Genomic DNA, 7,346 nt, shown 5'->3' on the forward strand with positions numbered 1-7,346 from the left:
TGAAAGCTCTAGAAAAAAAAAGGAAGAAAATTCACCCAAGAGGAGTAGACTGCAGGAAATAATTAAACTCAGGGGTGAAATCAACCAAGTGGAAACAAGAAGAACTATTCAAAGAATTAACCAAATGAGGAGTTGGTTCTTTGAGAAAATCAACAGGATAGATAAACCCTTAGCTAGACTCACTAGAGGGCACAGGGACAGCATCCTAATTAACAAAATCAGAAATGAAAAGGGAGACATAACAACAGATCCTGAAGAAATCCAAAACACCATCAGATCCTTCTATAAAAGGCTATACTCAACAAAACTGGAAAACCTGGACGAAATGGACAAATTTCTGGACAGATACCAGGTACCAAAGTTAAATCAGGATCAAGTTGACGATCTAAACAGTCACATATCCCTTAAAGAAATAGAAGCAGTTATTAATAGTCTCCCAGCCAAAAAAAGCCCAGGACCAGACGGGTTTAGTGCAGAGTTCTATCAGACCTTCAAAGAAGATCTAATTCCAGTTCTGCACAAACTATTTCACAAAATAGAAGTAGAAGGTACTCTACCCAACTCATTTTATGAAGCCACAATTACTCTGATACCTAAACCACAGAAAGATCCAACAAAGATAGAGAACTTCAGACCAATTTCTCTTATGAATATCGATGCAAATATACTCAATAAAATTCTCGCTAACCGAATCCAAGAACACATTAAAGCAATCATCCATCCTGACCAAGTAGGTTTTATTCCAGGGATGCAGGGATGGTTTAATATACGAAAATCCATCAATGTATTCCACTATATAAACAAACTCAAAGACAAAAACCACATGATCATCTCGTTAGATGCAGAAAAAGTATTTGACAAGATACAACACCCATTCATGATAAAAGTCTTGGAAAGATCAGGAATTCACGGCCCATAACTAAACATGATAAAAGCAATCTACAGCAAACCAGTAGCCAACATCAAAGTAAATGGAGTGAAGCTGGAAGCAATCCCACTAAAATCAGGGACTAGACAAGGCTGCCCACTTTCTCCCTACCAGTTCAAGGATGGACCATGTAGAGACTGCCATATCCAGGGATCCACCCCATAATCAGCTTCCAAATGCTGACATCATTGCATACACTAGCAAGATTTTATCGAAAGGACCCAGATGTAGCTGTCTCTTGTGAGACTATGCCGGGGCCTAGCAAACACAGAAGTGGATGCTCACAGTCAGCGAATGGATGGATCACAGGGCTCCCAATGGAGGAGCTAGAGAAAGTACCCAAGGAGCTAAAGGGATCTGCAACCCTATAGGTGGAACAACATTATGAACTAACCAATACCCCGGAGCACTTGACTCTAGCTGCATATGTATCAAAAGATGGCCTAGTAGGCCATCACTGGAAAGAGAGGCCCATTGGAGCTGCAAACTGTATATGCCCCAGTACAGGAGAATTCCAGGGCCAAAAAAAAAAAAATGGGAATGGGTGGGTAGGGAAGTGGGGGGGATGGTATGGGGGACTTTTGGGATAGCATTGGAAATGTAATTGAGGAAAATATGTAATGAAAAATATTAAAAAAACAAATACAGGTATAGTTAAGATTATTAGAGAGAGGTAGGGGGAAGTAGATGAAGAGAGGAAGAGAGGCAGAGACAGACAGAGACAAAGAGAGAATGGGAGAACAGAGACACAGAGACCAGCACCATCACTAATTTGTGGTGTATCTCCATTTTTCCATCAGGATACCATGCTAACAGACCATCACTATCATATTCATTTTGTAAGTACTCTAATATTTAAGGCATTATGTGTCATGGTTTATGGGACATTTCCTATGACCCCCAAATAATGTAACATGGCACAGTCATTCCAGGATTTTCTTTATTTTAATGATCAAATTGGATCAAAGCACATTAATTCTGATGGATTGCCACACAAGCCATCATTAAGATAGTCTAAACTACTAAATTGACCATGTCATGGCCAATTGAGCCACTTTGCAGAGACCTGAACATAGGGAGGGCACAGCCTCTGATCTTGAGGTAATTACCTTCAAAATCACTAAAACGTTATTGTTATAATACCAAATCAAATTGATGAAACATAATTGCACTTCATATTTCTGGCTCTAGTTAACTGCTCGGTGAAAGCATGTAAAGCACTGTAATATCTCATAAAGAGCAGCCAGAAGTGTCTAAGTGTTCAAGATCCAAATCAAAAGGAGTTGCTTTAGATATCTGAGCTACAGTAAACGATCCTCAGAATTTATTTGCTTCCAAAAATTGTTTTGACTAAGCGTCAGGAAAGCTTAAAAGAGAGAAGTTATTCACTCAATAGATCTATTGAAAGTGCTTACTGCCGGGCATGGTGGCACATGCCGTTAATCCCAGCACTCAGGAGGCAGAAGCAGGCAGATTTCTGAGTTTGAGGCCAGCCTGGTCTATAGAGTGAGTTCCAAGACAGCTGAGGGTAACACAGAGAAACCCTGTCTCGAAAAACAACAAAACAAAACAAAAACAAAAACAAAACAAACAAACAAAAAAGAAAGTGCTTACTACATACTAGGTACTATACAATTAATAAAAGATCCTCACTTTCCATAACACAGGCAAAGAATGATCCATGGTGAACAATATCTTGAGTAATTGTGAGAGAGGTTTTAGGTAAAAAAGGCAGAGGACCTTTTATGTCAGATGCACTTTGCTCCCTGAATTTTTGGATGTGATTTCATGACTCCTCTGACAATCATTTATATTCAATTTATAAGATATGTTTCTTTTTCTTAGATGTCAGAGTACAGCTATAGAACCCAATCTATTCAGTGCTCTCTGAATCTCCATATATCCTTCTGTCTTGTTTTTGGGCTTTCCCAGACAAAATCTGTAGTATATGCCAAGCAATTGTGTTAAAATCAGTCTGTCCTGAGTATGTTCTAGGAGATGGCTGCTCTGTTAATGGGTATGTGCTTACTGGTATTTATTTATATGTTTTTCTGGCCATGATTTTCTGAACTCAAACAACCTTCCTCAGATAAGTGCTTTCTCAGATACTTTTGTGTATAAGATTGCAGTGAAACTGAAGTAAGGTTGTCTACAGCATCAGACTCCTGACATTCTTTCAACTCTTAGATTCCAGGTCCAGAAGACAAGATCTGTACGGCGTGGTTAAAGTCAACATCTACTTATAAACTCATAAGAGCCTTGAAGTAAACTGAATTTTCCTCCCTCTCTCAGCCACTATCCATTGTGAATGACTCCTCAGGCGTGGGACTTTGTGACCACCTCCATGCTTCTTGTATGGATTTTGTCTGGCTTGAGCTTATTTCAATCTTGAGCATGCTATAACAAATGCTACGAGTCTATATGTGCAACTTCCTCACTATGTCTAGAAAACTTTTTCTATATTTTCCCATCAACACCACTTCTTAAATTTTTCCATTTTTCAGCCAGGCGGTGGTGGAGCATGCCTGTAATCCCAGCACTTGGGAGGCAGAGGCAGGTGGATTTCTGAGTTTGAGTTCAGGCTGGTATACAGAGTGAGTTCCAGGACAGCCAGGGCTACACAGGGAAACACTGTCTCAAAAACAACAGCAATAAACAAACAAACAAACAAACAAAAAAACAAAACAAAAAACCCCAAGCAAACAAACAAACAAAAAAACAAACAAAAAGTTTTCCGTTTTCATTTTGCAATGATCTCTGAGCCACGGAGGATGGATGTTATATTGTACTCTATTCTTGGTTGAGCATTCCATGATCTTTTATTCTCTGCAATTTGAACAGTTGATGGTGTCTGAGTTAATCACCATCTTTTAAAGAAATAAAAAATTGGAATGATACAGAGAAGATTACCATGGCCCCTGCACAAGGATGACACGCAAATTCGTGAACCGTTCCATATTTTTTCAGAAGTGGATGCTCACAGTCATCTATTGGATGCAACACAGGGCCCCCAATGGAGGAGCTAGAAAAAGTACCCAAGGAGCTGAAGAGTTCTGCAACCCTACAGGAGGAACAACAATATGAACTAACCAGTACCTCCCAGAGCTCGTGTCTTTAGTTGTATATGTAGCAGAGGATGGCCAAGTCGGCCATCAATAGGAGGAGAGTCCCTTGGTCTTGCAAAGATTGTACGCCCCAGTACAGGGGAATGCCAGGGCCAGGAAGCAGGAGTGGGTGGGTTGGAGAGCAGGGCGGGGGGAGGGTATAGGGGACTTTCCGGATAGCATTTGAAATGTAAATGAAGAAAATATCTAATAAAAAATTGAAAAAGAAAAGTGTCTCAAATGAGGGCTGAAAGATGCACTAATTCAGTGGTTCTTAAACTTCCTAACACTACAACCCTTTAATAAGTTCCTCATGTTGCAGTGACTGCAAACCGTAAAATTATTTTTGTTGCTACCTCATAACTGTAATTTTGCTACTGTTGTGAATAATAATGTAAACATCTGTGTTTACGGATGGTCTTAGATGTCTCCTGTGAAAAGGTCCTTTACTAAGGGGCTGTAACCCATAGGTTGAGAACTGCTGCATTAATCTGTTAGTATATCTGTAAGTCATTAAATATCAGGGTAACACAATGACCATTTAGCAGACAGTATTAGATCCACTTTGGGTAAATGAGCTCTGTAGCCACAGGCTCTGATAATTGTCTAAGTACTGGTTTCATCTTATGGAGTAGACATTAAGTTCAATCCAAAAGTGTCTGGTCACCCCCTTGATATTTGTGGCACTCTTATACCAGTGTGTCCATTGCAAGGCTGGTTATCATTGAAGCTTCCCAAGTTCACAGTCGGGAAAGACTGATGAATCCCTTTCACCCCTGGTAGCTTTATACAATTTTCTAGCACTATGAAAGGTAGCCAACAAAAAGGAAGTTGCTAGGTGAGTACCAATTTGGTGTCTTTTACTATGTCAAAGGTTCATCATCTCCTCAGCAATAGTTTTTTAATGTCAAGTTTAGAGGAGTAAACAAGAACATTGGCAGTAATCTGCAGTGTCCAGAGGCCTGTGTAACCTCACTGACTACTCTAAAAGAGACAACCCATTGTTGGCATTGAGTGTTCTATTTGTTAACCTGTAGTGTCTAGTAAAAGCTTTTTTTTCTAATATAGGATTTCTCATTTTAACTCTTTTTATATATGTACTTGCACATATTTTACAAAGTTTCTAAAGCAGTAAGTCTCCAAGTGTCTGTTTCAAAGTCTTTATAGTTAGCTATCTCTGCCTATATTCCCTCATTTGTTTTCCCATCCTCTACCATCATTTGACCATTTCTGATCCATTATCTCCCTTTAGTTCTTTAGACCACTATGTTCTACTCCTCATGTCCCTTGAAAAATCCATTCTTGCCATAGCACTCCACTAATTTTCTGACATAAATGGGCATTCTAAATTAAATGCACATATCTGAAGATTCACAGCTAACATCCATAAATGAGAGAAAACATGCATAGTTTTATTTTCCTGTGTTGAGTCGGCCTCACTTAGAATGACAGTTTCCAGCTCTAGCAATTTACCTGAGAATTTCATTTTTTCTTGATAGCCGATTAATATTACACTGTGCAAATGAATCTTGCTTTTATCATCCATTCATCAGTTGATAGCCATCTAAGCTGTTTCCATTTCCTGATTATAGACAGGTCTTTTATAAATGCCTTGATTTTTTTCATTTATTTTCCTCTATGTAAAGACCAGTATAATCTGAATTCTACCCATTTCACAATACTACTAGGTACATAATGTATCTACATATTATATGAGAATAAGAAATGCTATATGATTAATGATTCACCAGTCAATAAAATTATATGAACCTAAAACCAAAGAAGCTACTGCTGTTCATATCTCGGTATACATTCTCTAAGTAATTTTAAAAATAGCTTTCATTTGTGGTTTTATGACTTACTAAAGGATTTTTAGAAACTATAGCCATGTGAGAATATTTCTCTTTATAACAAAGTTTTCAGAACTTTAATTCTTTTCAAAAGAGAAAACATGACCCTGCTACAACTAATTAAGCTAAACTCATGCTGGTGAACAAGTCCATCATAGAACTGTGTTTACAATTTCAATAATATTGTAAGGAACAATTTTTACATAAATCAGTGTTTCTCAGAATAAATTCTTGAGAGTAGAATGCTTTCTTACATGCTATAAATCCTTTCAGAAAATATCTAGTCTCAAAATTGTCCTACAAACAGTATCAACCACATGTATACTACTCTGCTCAGCACTACTGAAAACAAAACAAACACAACTAAAACTTACATCCAGAAAAATCAAGTGGGTATGTGGAAAAATATGTACCTGATAGCTTCAATAGTTATTAAGATTGCCTTTTATTGCTTGCACTTATTGTTCTGCCTAATTATTCCTGGTTTCTACCTTAACCATATGAACTTTATCTATGCTAATTTGTTTCACTTTTTTGTTCCTAATCTGCCACTTGCCTTTTGAATCGATTCCTTTGGGATTTGAGTGGTCAAATATTTGCAATATTTTTCTTAATTCATCATGCCATGATTCCCAAGTCTTTAAAAAAAAATTTATCCAGTATGAATTAGCGTATTCATTTTCTTCAGTTGTTTTCTCCTTAAATTTCTTTTAATACAGTAGATGGCAAAGGTGAATATCTCAGGGGATTAGTGCATAATCCCCTTGGTTTTTTTTTTTTTTGAGAATATTGTCTAATCAAAAAAATGCTACTGATAAACAATCACTACAGTGAAATTTAGTTATCTGTATATATGTGGTATATGTTAGACACTGTAGTGGTTTGAGTAAAAATGACTCCCTTAGGCCAATAGGGTACCAATAAGAAGTGTGACCTTGTTGAAATAGGTATGATCTTGTTGGAGGAAGTGTTTCAATGGGCTTGGGCTTTGTGGTTTCAGATGTTTAAGTCAGGCCAATGTCCCACTGTCTCTTCCTGCTGCTAGATTTAGAACTATCAGCTACATCTCCAGCAGATGGTGCCTGCTTCCACCATGCTTCCCACCATGAGAATAATAATGGACTAAAACTTTGAACTATATGTGAGCCCCAATTAAATGTTTTTCTTTTTAAGAGTTACTATCTTCATGTTGTATCTTCACTGTCGAGGAATTTTTTTTTTTAATCCAGCAACATGGTTGTTCTAGCAAGAGATCATATCCAAAGACCTTCTAGGTTTGTGATGATATGATTCAGCTGGAATCACACACCTTAGTGCATACATTCAATCCCTAATAATGATGATAAAGTTAGTTTGTAGGATGATGTAGCCATGTTTGAAAGTGACATCTAATTGAGGGGTAGACAAAGTGACAAATCAGAGAAAGAGTTGACAGAATGAGTCGTTGATAGGATATGCCCAACT

At 37.7% G+C, this 7,346-nt stretch overlaps 1 non-coding gene across 1 annotated transcript; it reads left to right on the forward strand.

The window, feature by feature from the left end:
* The first annotated feature begins 3,783 nt into the window (after window positions 1-3,783).
* Gm24522 lies at window positions 3,784-3,891 on the forward strand. The gene has a single exon (XR_003953131.1). It is a non-coding gene; the product is annotated as a U6 spliceosomal RNA (small nuclear RNA).
* The last annotated feature ends 3,455 nt before the right edge of the window (window positions 3,892-7,346 follow it).

Source organism: Mus musculus, chromosome X (genome assembly GCF_000001635.26).
Source record: "Mus musculus strain C57BL/6J chromosome X, GRCm38.p6 C57BL/6J".
NCBI classification, from domain to species: Eukaryota; Metazoa; Chordata; class Mammalia; order Rodentia; family Muridae; genus Mus; species Mus musculus.